The following is an 18,725-nucleotide window of genomic DNA, read 5'->3' as shown; positions in this document are numbered from 1 at the left end:
CGGCAGCTGGAGGCGCTGCAGGCGGAGAATGGGCTACTGAGGAAGGCATGGAGGAGCTCCGGGCAGAGGTTGTCGGCGGGAAGGTGGCGCCGGCGGCCGGAGGTCCGGTTTCCAGCAGAGCTGACGCTGGAAAGGGTGGGAATAAGGCAGCGGCGGGGAAGAGGGACCGCCGGAGCGAGGGGAAGTCGCTGGAGAACTCCGGGAAAACAGCGGCGGAGGAGGTGAACGAGGAGCTGAAGAAGGCTTTGATGGGCGCCGGAAAAATCTGAAAGCGTTATAAAGTTTGGATTAAGATGCGTGCTTGCATTGGCATAGTTTGTTTATAATTTTGAAGTTTTTATGAGTAATACTATTGTGCTGTAGAATCTTTTGCTGGTGATCTGTATAAAATTTATGTTTTTGTAATGGTAGTCGTTATTCGATCTGATTTTGATCGTCGAGTATGCTTCTGTTATTGTGTTCTCAGTGAAGTCCTGGGAGAGTGTACCGATTTTCAACCCTTGGAGGGCAATTACCAAGAACCAAACTTCATATCACAAAAAAAAAAAAAAAAAGGGGGGGGGCCAATTGTTACCCCTGTAAAAAGAGGGCCGGCAATTTTTGTATCATAGAATCCTACAGTGTGTCACGCGGTCCGCATGGATGACCAAGACGTGGCAACTCTTTTTTGTCAACTTTTGCTTCCATTCCTTTTCTTTACCGGTCTAGGGTAAAGAGCACTTTTTTTTTTTTTTTGTTGAGAGGCTAAAAGCACTATTTGTCAATGCATTTCTTGCATAGATCAGTATAACCTGTACAGTAACAACGCTTTGATCTAAGCTCTTACTTCAAAAAAAAAAAAAAAACCCTTGACTCTATTTTAGATATTTTAAATGTATTTTATCTGCTAGATATATATAGAATGCTTGGCTATTTTTCAATATTTTAGAAGTTAAGGATCAGCTGAGATCCTGGATCATCTAGGTAGTTGTAGTCAGTTCAGATAACCAATACATCAGCCTTCAAAAACTAGCAGTGCAAACTTGTGGGATCAATTGTGGCTTTCATGGCATGGAATTTAACATATTAGATTGGATAATATATACATCAATAGATGTGTCTTAAGGGCAATAATCCATTATTGTAGGATAAATTCTGCACAAGTATGTTGAGGCACAAATAGCTATGCGTCTCCAAGTGCTTGTTACACTCGTGGCGCAAAGGTGCGTATCTAAGTGGCTGTAGGCGACATAGCAATGTGTTGTAAATAACTAGTATTCTGCCCATACAATGGATGTGTTATAGCTAAAAACAGAACAAGACATGAGTTTGACTTGTAAGAATTGCAGTTCTCAAAAAAATCATTTATTAGATTTATAAAAATATTATTTATTTGAGTCAAACATATCAAGGGTTTAGTTAAATAGGAGCTTATCTCAGTGATCACACAAGTCTACTTGGACCCTTTTTAGGATTATTGTTAGTAACGGAGTTTTTGAAAATAGTGCTTGTGCTAGTAGTATTGAAAGCTCTTTATATTTAGTAACTACATTTATAAAGTGCTATAAAACTTTAGCATCTATATAGTAACCAAATTAAGAAGGTATTTTCATGAAAAAATGATAATAAAGGATATTGCATATTATTTTTAGTTTTTTAACTCTATACTACCAAGAACTATTTTTATAAAATATTTTTAATTTACAAAATATTTATTTTGAATAGGATAATATTAGAATGATATAACATTGTAATATAATATGCATGATATAATTGTAATAACCCAGATTTAAAAAAAAAAAAAAAACAAAAAAACAAAGGAGGAGGAAGACTCCTAACCGGAGTCTTCTTCCTCTCCGTTTCCTACGAAATCGGAGTGATAGAGTCCGGCACGGGTTAAGAAAACTCCTCTATAAAACCCTTCCCCTCCCTTTAGGTTTTTATCATGGGATTTTGAGAGATTATTAAGAGTTTAGAGAGATTTTTTCCAAGATTTTTCTGCAAATTCTTTGAACAGGAAGAAAGGATTGCCGGAGTTCTTCTCGGCTGCCGGAGCCCGAGCCATCGAGGGGGGGACCTCACGGTCTTCCCCTGTTTCAGCCAAGGGAGGCCGCGGGAAGAAAAGAAAGGAAGAAGAAGAAGAAGAAAAGAAAAGAAAAGAAAAGGAAAAAAGAAAAAGAAAAGAAAAAGGAAAAAGAAAAGAAAAAAAAAAAAAAAAGAGAAAGAGAAAAATAAAAAAATAAAATAAAATAAGAAGAAGAAGGAGAGAATTTTCCTCTCTCTCCTTTCTCTCTTCTTTCTCTCTCTTTTCTCTCTCCTCTCTCTACCTTCTCTCTCTATATTTTCTCTCTCTAGATTTTTCTCTTTCTCTCTCTTTACGATTTTATCTCTCTAGGATCTTTTCTTCCTCTCTGATTGCATCATGAACCCTAGAATAAACTTGAAGATGAAAATAAGATGATTTGAGATTGCTCCGAAATTCGTGCGATAGATCTGATCCAGCTGATCCTATTCGAAATTTGTAACACTTGATTCATATTGAGTCACCCTGATAGGACCTCTGATGATCTCGATCATGAGTGTCTCATCGGAAGGATGCGAAGTTTCTCTCTCCACTTTCTCTCTCTACTTTCTCTCTCTAGAATTTTCTCTCTCTTCATGATTTTCTCTCTCTAGAAGTCTTATGGATCAATGAAGGATCCTGATACATAGACAAGTCCTAATTTTGATTAATCCTAAGAGAAGTCCTCGATCTGTGTTATTAGGATCGATTATCTTCGTATATGAATTTTTATATTTGATCAGGATCATGAAGAGATATGATTGTCTGCATAAGATGTCGAGTGGAACATCTTATTTGTGAAATTCATAAATCAAAGAAGAACATTGATTTCTGTGCTTGGATCAGTCACCGGTAAAGTAAGAATCCCTATACATGATCACTATTATATATATGCTATTTTACTGTTGGTCTTGCATCGTTGTTTTTGTATCGTCGGATTTGAGATCGATGAATTTATTATACCTGAGATACTGTTATTTGATTTTGAGCATGAGTATGTTATGTCAATATATATGTATCAGAGATTGATGGCATGATTATATGGATATGACATATCTGAATTGATCATAATGCAAGTCAGAATTGATTTGATAAAATCAACACATAATGATTAAATGAAAAGAAAGAGATATATGGTATGGACTAGTCTTGTCATGTGGAACAGCCCGCCAGGAGCTTATGCCTGGGACAATCTCTCACGGGCTTTCGTACGTGGGACAGCCGGTCAGGAGCTCATCCTGGGACATTTTGAAAGACTTTTTAAGTGGATTCGATCCGGATGATGATTGAGGTATAGACTCAGATAGTACAGAGCCAGAAAGAAAAAGTTAAAAAATCATGTGATTATGAAAGGAGAAATGAAAGATAAGACATGAAACAATTGTTGAACAAAAGTGTTTCACCTGTTAATATATGATGATGCATCTATTTTGACAAGACAGAAAATTTATGAATGTTTGCATTATTCTGGACATTGAACATGAGATTTTATATCTTACTGCTTATCCTTATTTTCAGACTATATTACTATATCAGTGTGATATGGGAATTCTTATTGGGCTGTAAAGCTCACACCCCCTTCATCTTTTTTTTTTTCTTCTCAGAGTTACAGGATGCTTATGATTGGCTATGACTTGGATTTACGGGTGAGCAGAAGATAAATAGAGTGTCATAGTATCTGATCAAAGAATTGAAGAAATTTAATTTGTAATTATGCAAGATTTTATGAATTATTATTGAAATTAATTGTTATGGATGTTAAGGTTGTAACGATTTAAATTGGCCTTGCATATTCTTTAGGGCTTGCTCTAAGGAGTGTGCGGCCATCACGTATCCGACCCGAGTGTTGGGTTCGGGGCGTGACAGAATGTATCAGAGCATAGGTTATGATCATTAGGGATTATGATATAAGTGATTAGAATATTACATAGTGATATTAGAGCTTAGGTTATGATCATTGGAGATTACGATATAAATGAATAGAATGAGATAGAATAATATCAAAGCTTAGGTTTAAGATCACTAGAGATTATGAAGAGATATTAAAACTTTATGTAAGATCAGTAGGATGTGACAGAGTGGCATCTGAGCTTAGAGCTTATATTACGTTTATTTGGAGACAATGATACAAGTGATTAGGATATGACAGAAAGTTTAAGGTCACTAGGGATTGTCATATAAATGATATCAAAACTTGAGATTATAATTGATAGAGTATGATAGATAATATCAGAGTTTAAGATTATGATCATTAAGGATGTAATATAATGATATTAGAGTTTAGGTTATGATCACTAAAAATTATGATTTAAATGGTATTTAAGCTTAAGATATAATTATTTGAAATTATGACTTTAGTGATATTTAAACCTAGGTTATGATCATAAAGAACATGATTGACATAAAAGAAAGGAATCAATATTTAGATTTTGAATCAATAAATACTATGATGAAACTTTATGTATAAGTGGTATATGATGTCTATAATAAAATTGACGAGTTATATCTTAGATTTCAATTAGTAAGGTTGACCTAAATATGAAAGAGTTGACCTTGGAATAAAGTGGGAGGTATTGATAAGATATGTTGAGTATACTAGAGGATTTTGGAATGTAAAACTTATATGATTGAAAATCATGATAATTTTTTTTAATTTCGATGATAATTGTCTGAGCATTATGAATTTTGAACTTATCAAAGAAAGTTAATTAGGGTATGGTCTAAGAAGAAATTACATCATATGAGAGAGAGATATTTTTGAACATTGAATCTATAAGAGGTCATATAACTCAATTTAGATGAATATATATATATATATATATATATATATATATATATACTTAAATTTTATTATGAGAATACGAGATACACATCTTGGTAAAAGTCTTTGGTCACTCAAAATATCATATTCTGAATATAATTTCTTATCTTTCAAATTTATTGAATTTAAATTAAAAGTTTATTTTTCTAAGTGGATCAAAAATATTTTGATATTATTGTTAAATTAAAGAAAAAATTTATTTTTAAGAGTATGATATACAGGTTATGATGAAATCTTTAATAATTTGTATTACTATCTGTGGATTAAATTTTTTTAAATTTTTTCTGTGATTGTTGAAGATGGTGAAGTGTATTAATTATTCGAGTCAAGTTTGGATTTTTTTTTTAAATTGAACTAAGACATCTTGCTAGTGTTAAATTTTGAATGACTTATACAAGGGATAAGATTTTGTATGGATAACAAGATTTTGTATGGATTTATTGATTAATATTAAGGGTTGTGATGAAGGGAGCTCTATAGGAAATAATCAAGTTGATTCTACTTAAGGATGTTGGCTTGAGCTCTTCTAGTTTGTCAAGTTAGAAATTAATTCTTTTAAAAAGGAAGATTGATTTAAAAATTATCTAAATAATTGTAAGGTAAATCTAAGATTAACTCCAATTAATTTAGACATGTTGAATTCTTGAAGAGTGATGAAACTTATACAATGATTTCAAATATAAGAAGTAGATCAAGATTTAATTTTTATATGCTATGCCCAAAGGTATAAAGATAAAGAAACTTAAAATTTTATCTAAGTCTTATATGAAATTTAAAGGTTAGATTATCTTAGATTGATCTAACATATAAGGATATTTTTTTATCTTTGATATAATTATATAATTTGATAAATTAAAATCAGAGTGCGCAGCAAAAGCACGGTGGATTAAATTGATTAGAAATATTAATCTTTTAAATCAAAAGATATTATGATGAAATACATTAGTTGCAAATAAGGAAGGATTTTATTGATAATGAAAGGATACTATAAATTTTGACCTAATCTGATCATAGCTGGATAATTTTTGTCAGTAGGTTGCTTCATTGTAGATAATACCTAGATATCTCAAGTTTATTAACAGCCTGATGTTCTGATATTAGTTCAAACTTAGAAGTCCTAACATAGATCTCATATTTTTAAAATTTAATATTGTTACTCGAACTGATATAAAAGATTGAGGTTTTCTTAAGATGAGAGTCTACATATAAAATTTGTTGGAAGGTCAAGAGAAGGAAAAAAAATCGATGATTATGAAGAGCGCCCAATGTTTGACCTTTAATTATTTTTCTATCAAGGGTAGTCTGAGATAATTATGAATTTGAGTGAAATGTATTAGATAAATAATGGTAGTATATTAATACAAGTCCAAAATATTACAGTTCTTTAAAAAGTTGAGAAATCAATAAGAAGGGATGAGTTTGAGATTTCAAATAATTTTGTTATAACAAGATCATGAGAAATAAATAATATATATGATATTATCGTAAGCTTGAGAATGACATGAAGAATGTATACTTCGAAATATATTTTAAACAATATAACTTAATTTCGAGGATGAAATTATTTTAAGGAGGGGAGAATGTAATAATCCAATTTAAAAAAATAAAAAAAAAAAAAAAAAAATAGAGGAGGAGGAAGACTCCTAACCGGAGTCTTCTTCCTCTCCGTTTCCTATGAAATCGAAGTGATAGAGTCCGGCACGGGTTAAGAAAACTCCTCTATAAAACCTCCTTCCCCTCCCTTTAGGTCTTTATCATGGGATTTTGAGAGATTATTAAGAGTTTAGAAAATTTTTCCAAGATTTTTCTGCAAGTTCTTTGAACAGGAAGAAAGGATTGCCGGAGTTCTTCTCGGCTGCCGGAGCCTGAGCCACCGAGGGGGGACCTCACGGTCTTTCCCTATTTCAGCCAAGGGAGGCCGCGGGAAGAAAAGAAAAGAAGAAGAAGAAGAAAAGAAAAGAAAAGAAAAAGGAAAAAAAGAAAAAGAAAAGAAAAAGGAAAAAGAAAAAGAAAAGAAAAAAAAAAAAAAGAGAAGAGAAAAATAAAAAAAATAAAATAAAATAAGAAGAAGAAGGAGAGAATTTTCCTCTCTCTCCTTTCTCTCTTTTTCTCTCTCTTTTGTCTCTCCTCTCTCTACCTTTTCTCTCTACATTTCTCTCTCTAGATTCTCTCTTTAGACTTTTCTCTCTCTTTATGGATTTTATCTCTCTAGAATCTTTTCTTCCTCCCTGATTGTATCATGAACCCTAGAATAAACTTGAACATGAAAATAAGATGATTTGAGATTGCTCCGAAATTCGTGTGATAGATCTGATCCCAGCTGATCCTATTTGAAATTTGTAACACTTGATTCATATTGAGTCACCCTGATAGGACCTCTGGTGATCTCGATCATGAGTATCTCATCGGAAGGATGCGAAGGTTTCTCTCTCCACTTTCTCTCTCTACTTTCTCTCTCTAGAATTTTTTCTCTCTTCATGGATTTTCTCTCTCTAGAAGTCTTATGGATCAATGAAGGATCCTGATACATAGACAAGTCCTAATTTTGGTTAATCTTAAGAGAAGTCCTCGATCTGTGTTATTAGGATCGATTATCAGTAATTTTCTTTGTATATGAATTTTTATATTTGATCAGGATCATGAAGAGATATGATTGTCTGCATAAGATGTCGAGTGGAACATCTTGTTTGTGAAATTCATAAATCAAAGAAGAACATTGATTTCTGTGCTTGGATCAGTCACCGATAAAGGTAAGAATCCCTATACATGATCACTATTATATATATGCTATTTTACTGTTGGTCTTGCATCGTTGGTTTTTGCATCGTCGGATTTGAGATCGATGAATTTATTATACCTGAGGTACTGTTATTTGATTTTGAGCATGAATATGTTATGTCAATATATATGTATCAGAGATTGATGGCATGATTATATGGATATGACATATCTGAATTGATCATAATACAAGTCAGAATTGATTTGATGAAATCAACACATAATGATTAAATGAAAAGAAAGAGATATATGGTATGGACTAGTCTTATCATGTGGAACAGCCCGCTAGGAGCTTATGCCTGGGACAGCCCCCATTGGCTTACAGGTGGATCAGTCGGCCAGGAGCTCATGCCTGGGACAGCCCGCCAGGAGCTTATACCTGGGACAGCCTCTCACGGGCTTTCGTACGTGGGACAGCCGGCCAGGAGCTCATCCTGGGACAGTCTTGAAAGACTTTTTAAGTGGATTCGATCCGGATGATGATTGAGGTATAGACTCATATAGTACAGAGCCAGAAAGAAAATGTTAAAAAATCATGTGATTATGAAAGGAAAAATGAAAGATAAGACATGAAACAATTGTTGAACAAAAGTGTTTCACCTGTTAATATATGATGATGCATCTATTTTGACAAGACAGAAAATTTATGAATGTTTGCATTATTCTGGACATTGAACATGAGATTTTATATCTTACTGCTTATCCTTATTTTCAGACTATATTACTATATCAGTGTGATATGGGAATTCTTATTAGGCTGTAAAGCTCACACCCCCTTCATCTTTTTTTTTTTCTTCTCAGAGTTACAGGATGCTTATGATTGGCTATGACTTGGATTTGCGGGTGAGCAGAAGGATAAATAGAGTGTCATAGTATCTGATCAAAGAATTGAAGAAATTTAATTTATAATTATGCAAGATTTTACGAATTATTATTGAAATTAATTATTATGGATGTTAAGGTTGTAACGATTTAAATTAGCCTTGCATATTCTTTAGAGCTTGCTCTAAGGAGTGTGCGGCCATCACGTATCCGACCCGGGTGTTGGGTTCGGAGCGTGACAATAATATAATCTATCTATTATTAGATAATAATTCTTAAACACCATTTTGATATAAAGTATTACAATTATGATGAGTATACATTAATATAGTATTACATAGAACAATATTAATATGATATTATTATTTTAGTATAATATTATAATATTATTTTAATATTAAAAGAATATAGTGTAAAGTATTATTAATCTATAACTTATATATTTTATCTAAATCTAAATATTGTAATAGACATTAATGTAATGACTATAAAGTTTAGAGTTTGGTCATATAGATAGCTTCCTGATGGACTTTAGAAAGCATTCTTGAAGAGAAGTTTTAAATTAGAGCTTTTGCCAAGTAAAAATTTTTCAACTTCTGAGAGGATCAAAAAGATATTTTAAATTGTTTACCAAACACTCGTATATCATCTTGAAGTGCTTAATTTCTAAAGTCTCTAGAAAGTGCTAATCCCAAACAAGGCCTCAGTATTTAAAATTTATGGATTCAAGTTTTAGATAGTGTATCTCCAAGAATTAGACACGAATAATTACACTTCTGGTATTGGAGGGATACTTATTCTTTCTTTTTTTTGGTAGAAATACTCATTCTTTCTTTGGAAGACAACGATTTCACAAGATGACATGGTGGAGTTTTGGTGTTGAATATCTGGCATCGCACAAATGTTTCCGTTGGATATTTTTTTTAATATTTATTATTTATATTGTTGTCATAACTAGTTTTGTCTTGGAAGTTCCTATCCTTGCTTATTGTACTTGGGGAATTGCACCTCAGCTAGGTAACATTTATCAATATGAACTGCAGGTGATGCCAGTACTGTCCAGCGAACATTCTCTCACGATCCCATTGATCGGTACAAAGGCATTCGAAAGTGAAAAATAGAGGCTAATATAGTTCACAATCCCACTACTGGGATCCTGCTTCAATAATTTTTGTGTCCCATATGCTTCATTTTATTTGGGAACTCCTATTCTCTAATTTTTTTAAATTTTTTTAAAATCAACTCCGATGACAGTGTGAAGAGTAGAGGCCATGTGGTATAGTAGGTTTTATTATTTAGAATTCTAAATCAGCATTTGTGGCTTACAAGAGGTTCTTCACTTTATGGCACTACAATCCCATTCATTGAATACAGGGCCACTTGGGAGGGTCTTGTGTATGCAATATCTATTTTATAGCCATGTCACATTATTTTGGAAGAGGATTCCAAAACAGTGATATGTTGGACGTTTACAAAGGCAAGATACCTACTTATCCGTTGATGTTTGATGTCCAAGTAATCATAATAAATACTACTTCATGTTTTACCAAGCATTTCTTTAGAGAGGCAAATAGGGCAGTGGACTAAATGGATTGGTATATGGCTGACCGTGGAGGTCCAATACTTAGCGAGCTCCCATAGTTTTACCCACTTGTTTCAGGATATTGTTTTGACTGATGTGAGTGAGCATATTTACTCGAAGCCCTTTAAAACTGCCGGTTTCAGCAGCAGCAGCAGCAAAAGAAAAAAAAATAAAATAAAAATTTGATTGTAAATAAACCCTCCAAATTGAGTTGGCAATAATATCCAATGAAAATTTTTTTATGCACCATGGATAATACAAAATGCGCATACCATCCACGATGGTCGACTCACGCACAGAATCGAAACATGGTATACAAGAATTTTTTTTTCTTCTAGCTCCACGCATGAGCCAATCACTACAGACTGTGCATGCAGTTCTGCACCGCATCGTGCGCACCGTCCATGGTGCACAAAGAATTTCTCATACTCTATTACAGGCGGCAATAGATCAGATAGGATTGGTTTCAGAATAGATCACAATAGATCCTAGCCAAAAAAAATTTCAATCCAAATCCAATTTATTTATAATCAAGTTAGACTCACTTGATAATCTATTTAAATTTTCACTTTGCCAACTATAAATATAATTTAAAATAAAGCAAAATATAACATGCGAGCACTATAAAAAATATAAAGTATTCATAGAAGTGGCAAGCTTAATCTTTAAATATAGGACAAACTATGGTTCTGGTCCTTCAATTTTCACATATATTTTTTAAAATGATCTTTATAATTTTAAAATCTCCAATTAGATCCGTCAATTTTCAAATTGTTATTTAATGTAGTCCTTCTAACCAATCCCAACCAACTCTTATTATCAGAAAGTTGCATGTGATGCACAAGAGATTTTTTTTTTTTTTTTATTGGCACTAATGTTAGTACATGGGTGATGATTTAGCATGATGACTAAAAATTTTTATTTGAATGATGTCGCATATGATAATGATGTGACATAAGAATAATAATACGAAACCTATCATAATAAATTTTTCTATAAAAAAAATATTCAATTATCAAGTATTATATTATCACTCATATACTACATCACCGTTCATATATGATATCATTAGTCATATGCCATATCAGTAAAATAAAATTTTCTACTATCATGCCACATCAGTACCAACATGCTGTCATTAGTGCCAACAAAGAAAAGAACCTGATGTGTGCATGATGTCCAATTTTTTAGTACCATAAATTGGCCAAAATCAGGTAGAATGACTGTATTAAATCACATTTGAAAATTGATCGATCTAATTAGCTACAAGGATCATTTAAATATATTTATAAAAGATAGAAAGCCAAAATTTATTTTTTTACCTTGACTCTACAGCTTTTGTATGATGATTTTTTATTCTGTATTTGGTTGGGGTTATGAGAGAATGGATGGATGGAATTGAAAGGATGGATGGCCTTCATTCACCATTTAGTTCAAAAAATCATAAGGAGGATAGATGAAAAAAAAGAGCTTATCCATCTACCTTGACCAATCATTTTGCATCCTCCCAAATTAGAAGGATGAAAGAAGGATGGATGGATTTTAGAATTGATAAAATTATTCCTCATTATTTTTTTATAAAAATACAATACCTTTTTATTTTTTCATTCATATTATTTATATATATTTATATATATAATATTAATTAAATTTTATTAGATATTTTTAATTTTGGTATATAATTTTTATAATTATAATTAAATAATTAGATTATTTTTCATTTTTTATTTATTTTTACTATTTTAATTAACTATTTAAACTAAATTATAAATTAATTAGTTATTTATATAATTAATTTATAAAATTATGTATTAAATTAAATATTTATATAATTATAGATTATAAATTGATAATAACAATATTTTTAACAAAAATAATTTAGTAAAATGTTATACAAATATCATCCATCCTTTCTCTCATTTCTCTTATATCAAACAGAGAAGGGAATCATTTCTATCCATCCTTTCATGTTTCACCAAATATATGAGAGGATGGATGGATTAAAGGATGGATGGAAAATCTATCCATCCTTCCTTCAACCCATTCTTCGTATCAAATAGAGGGTTAGACTCGTGAGCCTTGCTCAAATAATTCTAGGAGATTAGGAATGTTGATAATTAATTTGATGGATTGGTGAAGAATATTGGTAGGGATGGCGTAGGCATCCTACTTAGAGATCATGAAAGTAGAGTCTTGGTTGCTGGCCTTCACTTGCACCAAAAAATAGTTACTCATTTTGGAACTCCAGCATGCAAGGAAGGGAATTCGCTGCATGCTGTTCATTCTTCCATTGAAAACCTTTCAGCTTCCGTTCTTCACATGTAGATGGAGAAGGGAACCAAGTTGTTAATCCATTGGCTAATATTGGTTGCAAACTTCAAAACGCTACTATATGATTGGCAGACTTTCCATCCTTCATTGCTCGAAATGAGAATGCTGATGCTGCTGGCTATATTTTCTCAAGAACTTAATGGGCTTTGTGGTTTTAATTTGCAGTCATGGGGACAAAAAAGTCAAGTTTAACTACCATAAGCACAAAAAGTTTAGACATTTAGTTTATATCGTCATCGAAAGTTCTCAACTTGATGTCACTTGGATGCATGAGCCACCGGCAACGAATTTAGGATACCACTCTGTTTTTTTTATTAATTAGTCTTGGACCATTAGATGTGCTAGGTTGAAGGAGGAGGACATCCACAAATATAGCCCAGAAGGAGGGCCATGGTTTGCATTTTTTGGTTCCCGTGGAGCACAATTATACACACACTCTCCACGCATGGGACATGGCCATGGGGTAGACGTACTGATCCACGTAGCATGTAAAGCATAGATGGTTGCTGAGTAGGTGCAAAGTAGACATCGTCCTAGGAAACAAAGCCACACTACGCTGTGAAGGGGTTTGGATCCCCTCTGGTTCAAGCTTGACTTGGAAGATGTTGGGTGGATGTCTGGCCAGGACACCACCTCCCAAGACCCTTTCAATACCACGCGATGCAGCAGGAAGAAAGAAGAAACAAAACAAAAGGAAAAATAATCAAAATACGTGGATCAGCCACAAAAGGGCTCGCCTCCACGGGGCATGCAAACTTCACTATAAAAAAGAAATTTTACAAGAGGAGACCTCACCCTCAACCCTTGTACACCCAATTCTCTCTCACATGAAGTTTCCCTCACAAAAGCTCTCTCTCTCTTGGAGACTCCCCTGAACCCCTGAAGAGCCTGGCGACCGCTGTCCAGGAGCTTCCTGCTCCTTCTCTCACAGCGCCCTCGCCCCTCTCTCTCTCTCCTCTGGTTCATACGGCGGCGAGAAACCGAACCGCACTCTCTCCTGTTCGTCTCAGGCCCTTTAAAGGCTTAAACAAGACTTAAAACATGTTAGAGAAGGATTAGGACTCCTTAATCAAGCCAAATCACGTCCCAGACCGTCCGATCAAGACCGGGAGCCACCTGGGCCGTCCGATCGCGCTCCGGTCCACGAAATAGGGCCGTGGACCGCGAGAAACGCGTGGGAAACGATTATGCGGTCCACAGACCGCGCCGTGGACCACTCGGTCCACGGTGGACCGGGGATGGGCCAGCAGGCCGCTGGGTCGCGCGTCCCGCGCGGGCCTGGGCCTGGGTCGCGCGTCCCGCGCGGGCCTGGGCCTGGGACGCGCGTCCCGCGCGGGCCTGGGTCGCGCGTCCCGCGCGGGCCTGGGTCGCGCGTCCCGCGCGGGCCTGGGTCCCGCGTCCCACGCGGGCCTGGGACGCGCATCCCGCGCGCCGCCGCCTGCGGCCGCGCCGCTGCCGCCCGCCGCCGGTCGCCGGCGGTCCTCCGCCGCCTCGATTTTTGTGCCATCTTCGAAAGCTCGTATCTTCTCCATCCGAGCTCCGATTCAGGTGATCTTGGTCTCGTTGGACTCCATTTTTCGCCGCGAACCTCGCTGTGGGCTCAATGTGGGCTGAATCTCGAGGCGTCAAATCCTAACAATCTCCACCTCGACTCGATATTCGGCCTCCTCCAAACTTCGAGAGCTTCTGGATCTCCTCGCCCCCATGCCCTGGGGCAATCGCCTGCTGATCATGGATGGGCAAACATGGGAGTCGAGCCAGGCTGCTCGATCCCATCTCCGTCGTATGCTGTGCTCCTCCTGACCTGAGACCTGCTCGGGGCATCATCCTGCGGCAATAGGAATCTTACCTTGCGACGTCGCCTCTCGTCCTCCCGAGTCTCCTGTCTCGTGCCCGATCCGCCTCCTGGAGCTCCACCTCGCTCTGGGCTCCACCTGGCTCCCGATGCTCCACCTCGCACTGGGCTCCCTGCCAGGTAATAATATCCTCTGCTCCCCTTCTTCCCCTCCAGCACAATCCTATCGCCGCGTAGCACCCTCAGGATTCCTCCACCAGCTACCGTCCTGTAGCCTCTCGAATCCAGTCTGCTAAGTGAGATAAGATTCCGCCTGAAATCGGGTATGTATCGGACCTCCCCCAATCTCCTCACTGCACCGTCATGTGTCCTCCAGCTGACCGTCCCAATGCCTCTGATCGCACAGCTCGATCCATCCGGCAGATATACAGTGCTCTCACTGTTCTCCAGGGAGTCAAACTGCTCCTCTCTGCAACACACATGATAGGGGCATGCAGAATCTAATATCCACTGCTGGGAAGAAGTAGATACCTCGTCAGATATCTCCAGGACATCTCCATCTGAGTCGCTGCCGGCCGTCGCTACAGCAGCCACCGTCCGATTTTTCAGTTGAGGGCAATCTCTGGCTAGATGCCCCAACTCCTCACACCGATAACATCTGATTTTGCTCAAGTCCCTCCTGGACTTAGACCGCCCTCGATGCGATCTCCTGTCGCTCCGTCTACCGCCTCCTGCACCTCCAGAAGCCACCAAAGCTGAGCTATCGACACCTGAGCTCGAAGCTGGGTTCTCCCTCCTGAGAACCTCGTTCTGGAGTATCGCCGCGGTGACCTCGTCCATCTTGATAGTGCTCTTCCCCACTAGAAGAGCAGTCACCAAGGACTCGTACGAAGAAGGAAGCGACGCCAGCAAAACCAGCGCCCTGGTCTTCTCCTCAACGTTCTCGCCAACGCTGAGAAGGTCGGTGAGGATCTTCTGGAAGTGGCTCAAATGCTCCTGCACGCTCTGTCCCTCAGTCATCCGCAGTTGGTAAAACTGCCTCCAGAGGAAAAGAGTGTTGGTGAGAGACTTCGCCATGTACAACTCCTCGAGCTTCGACCACAGCACCGTCGGAGAAGTCTCGCTCAGCACATGGATCACCACCTCATCCGCCAGGTACATACGGATGGTACTCACCGCCTGCATCTGTAGCCGTTTCCAATCTCGCACCTCCATGGTGGTCGGTTTCTCATCGCACAAGAGAGCATCGATCAACCCATGTTGGATGAGCACGTCCTTCACCCTTGCTTGCCACAAGGAGAAATTGCTCTTACCATCAAACTTGTTGATCTCCATCCTGATTGTTCCTGTTTTCTCCATCTTCAGTCTTGCTCACCACCACTGCAATCTGCGTCCTTGTACCGCCTTGCTCTGATACCACTTGTTGGGTGGATGTCTGGCCAGGACACCACCTCCCAAGACCCTTTCAATACCACGCGATGCAGCAGGAAGAAAGAAGAAACAAAACAAAAGGAAAAATAATCAAAATACGTGGATCAGCCACAAAAGGGCTCGCCTCCACGGGGCATGCAAACTTCACTATAAAAAAGAAATTTTACAAGAGGAGACCTCACCCTCAACCCTTGTACACCCAATTCTCTCTCACATGAAGTTTCCCTCACAAAAGCTCTCTCTCTCTTGGAGACCCCCTGAACCCCTGAAGAGCCTGGCGACCGCTGTCCAGGAGCCTCCTGCTCCTTCTCTCACAGCGCCCTCGCCCCTCTCTCTCTCTCCTCTGGTTCATACGGCGGCGAGAAACCGAACCGCACTCTCTCTTGTTCGTCTCAGGCCTTTTAAAGGCTTAAACAAGACTTAAAACATGTTAGAGAAGGATTAGGACTCCTTAATCAAGCCAAATCACGTCCCAGACCGTCCGATCAAGATCGGGAGCCACCTGGGCCGTCCGATCGCGCTCCGGTCCACGAAATAGGGCCGTGGACCGCGAGAAACGCGTGGGAAACGACCATGCGGTCCACAGACCGCGCCGTGGACCACTCGGTCCACGGTGGACCGGGGATGGGCCAGCAGGCCGCTGGGTCGCGCGTCCCGCGCGCCGCTGCCGCCCGCCGCCGGTCGCCGGCGGTCCTCCGCCGCCTCGATTTTCGTGCCATCTTCGAAAGCTCGTATCTTCTCCATCCGAGCTCCGATTCAGGTGATCTTGGTCTCGTTGGACTCCATTTTTCGCCGCGAACCTCGCTGTGGGCTCAATGTGGGCTGAATCTCGAGGCGTCAAATCCTAACAGAAGATCAGTCCTAGTTGTGAGAATGCAACATGTTTGAGGATCTAGCAAGTAAAAATTGTCAATAGCTCACAAGCCAGCTTAGAAAACTGTAATTTAGGAGGCTGCTAGCTCAATTGCTGGAAAAATAAAGCAATAGAAGATTAGCAATCTTTGATGTTATTGAAAGCCAGATCATTCTTCGATTCCTTGCTCCCAGAGCTTCAAGCAAGTTTCATTTCGGGCAATTAAATTAATCAAGGATCATTCAATTGTAATTCTATGATTATTTTTCGAACAAGAAAGCGTGATGAAGTGCAAACTAATAATACCATGTTTTGCTGATGGTTGTGCTAGTTAAACTGCTGTTAATGTCTCTCCTTTCTTTTTCCTCTTCCATACTCTTTATTATATTTGAATAAATACATAAAAATTCAATAATGCCGCTTTTTTCTCTGTGTGTGCGTGAGAGAGAGAGAGAGTCACACAACCCAATAACCGAGTCTAGAGCCTAAAATTTATTTAGTATAATCACAAGATTAAGTCTCAATTCTTGACTTATCTTTACCGAATACTTCTTATTACCATTGGCAGCCAATCAGATGTTGGAGCGTACGGATCTGAAGTAACCAGACTCCGGCATCGCATTGGATGGAGGTGGACCTACAAATTAAATCCCTTATCGGAGGTATTTTAAATAAAAATTTTTTGATGCTCAAATCAGTCATCAAAGAATAATTGAAAGGAAGGAGAGAGTGAAGCATGAGAGTTTACCTAAAATTCTCTGTTCCTCCTATTTATAAATGGGACGGTGGCCATCTTTGAGAAAAGGACAGGAGTGGTTAAGAAAATTACGTTGTTTCTGCCTTATTCGGCCGAGATAAGTTATTATCCATTCGACATGGAGCATATCTGAAATATAGAATGGATATGATTATTGTCTGATGCATAACACTCATCAGAAATCTTGGTCTGATATCTTGGCTAAGAAGGGACTGAGACAAATAGGTCGGCTCCAAACTGAGCTTAGATAAACACCGGATTAAATCGGGATAAACTGTCATCTCGTGTCACTTCTCATTTTCTCCTGACATGGGATCCTAGTCCCTGGCCAAATGCCTCATATGCCGCTGTTAGATATCAATTCCAGGCAGAGTACAGAGCACTCCATGTAGGTCAAATCCAAATAGAAGGGAATTGGGCTCGCCCTTGTTGAGATGCTTTATGAGAGTGACTCTATCAATGTGGGCCAAAACCATACGTTAGGTTAATATCGTTTACTGAGCCAGTGAACCTCAGCAATAGTAGACTAACAAATATTATAATTACCCTTTTTACTCTCTATTTGGCACGAAAGATGAATAAAAAAAAATAAATAGATTCCATCCATCTTTTGATATGATTGTTAAAATATGAAAAGATGGATGGAAGTGATTCCTCTTTTATTTAATATAGAAGAAATGAGAGGAAAGATAGATGATATTTATATAACATTTTTAGCAAATCACTCTTAGATAAAAATATAATTATTATTATCAATTTATAATATTTATTTATATTATAAAAATAAACAATATGTAAACTTATAATCTTTATAATATATAATTATACAAAAAAATATATAAATATTTAATTTAATATATATTTTATAAAATAATTATTAGTAAATTAATTATATAAATAAATAATTTATTTATAATTTATTTTAAATAATTAATTAATATTATATAAATAATAATAAATATAAATAAAGAAATAGAAGATAATCTAATTATTCAATTATAATTATGAAAATTATATATTAAAATTAAAATGATAACTAATAAAAAATTTATATGATTAATAGTATACATAAAAATATATATAAATAATATGAATGAAAAAGTTGAAAAGTATTATAGTTTTATCAAAAAATAATTAATGAAAGATAATTTTGTCCATGCAAAGTTTATTCTTCAATGCTCCATCATTTCTTCTTTTATCCTTCTAATTTAGAAAATGCAAATTGATGAGCTAGGATAGATGGACAATCTCTCCTTTTGATCCATCTTTCTGTAATTTTTTGAACCAAATAATGGATGGAGGCCATCTATTCTTCCAATCATATCCATCCATTCTTTCATGATTCTAATCAAATACAGGATTAGAGCCGCTCATTCATTTAATTTATCAAAAATGTAGGCTTTTGGAGGCTACCCAAGAATTGGAACTAAGTCAATTCAACTATCTTGCCAAAGAAGAATTTTTTGTGCACCGCAGGTGGTGCAGAATCGTGCACGCATGGGGTTGGAGTGCGA

The 18,725-nt window shown here is 37.1% G+C and overlaps 1 pseudogene; it reads left to right on the top strand.

Moving 5' to 3' along the window:
* LOC105061233 (uncharacterized) overlaps positions 1-424 on the top strand; it is a 1,576-nt pseudogene extending 1,152 nt beyond the window's left edge.
* Positions 425-18,725: the final 18,301 nt, after the last annotated feature.

Source organism: Elaeis guineensis, chromosome 1 (genome assembly GCF_000442705.2).
Source record: "Elaeis guineensis isolate ETL-2024a chromosome 1, EG11, whole genome shotgun sequence".
Classification (NCBI taxonomy): domain Eukaryota; kingdom Viridiplantae; phylum Streptophyta; class Magnoliopsida; order Arecales; family Arecaceae; genus Elaeis; species Elaeis guineensis.
The sequence above is the reverse complement of the archived record's forward strand: the minus strand, read 5'-3'. Positions and strand labels throughout refer to the sequence as shown.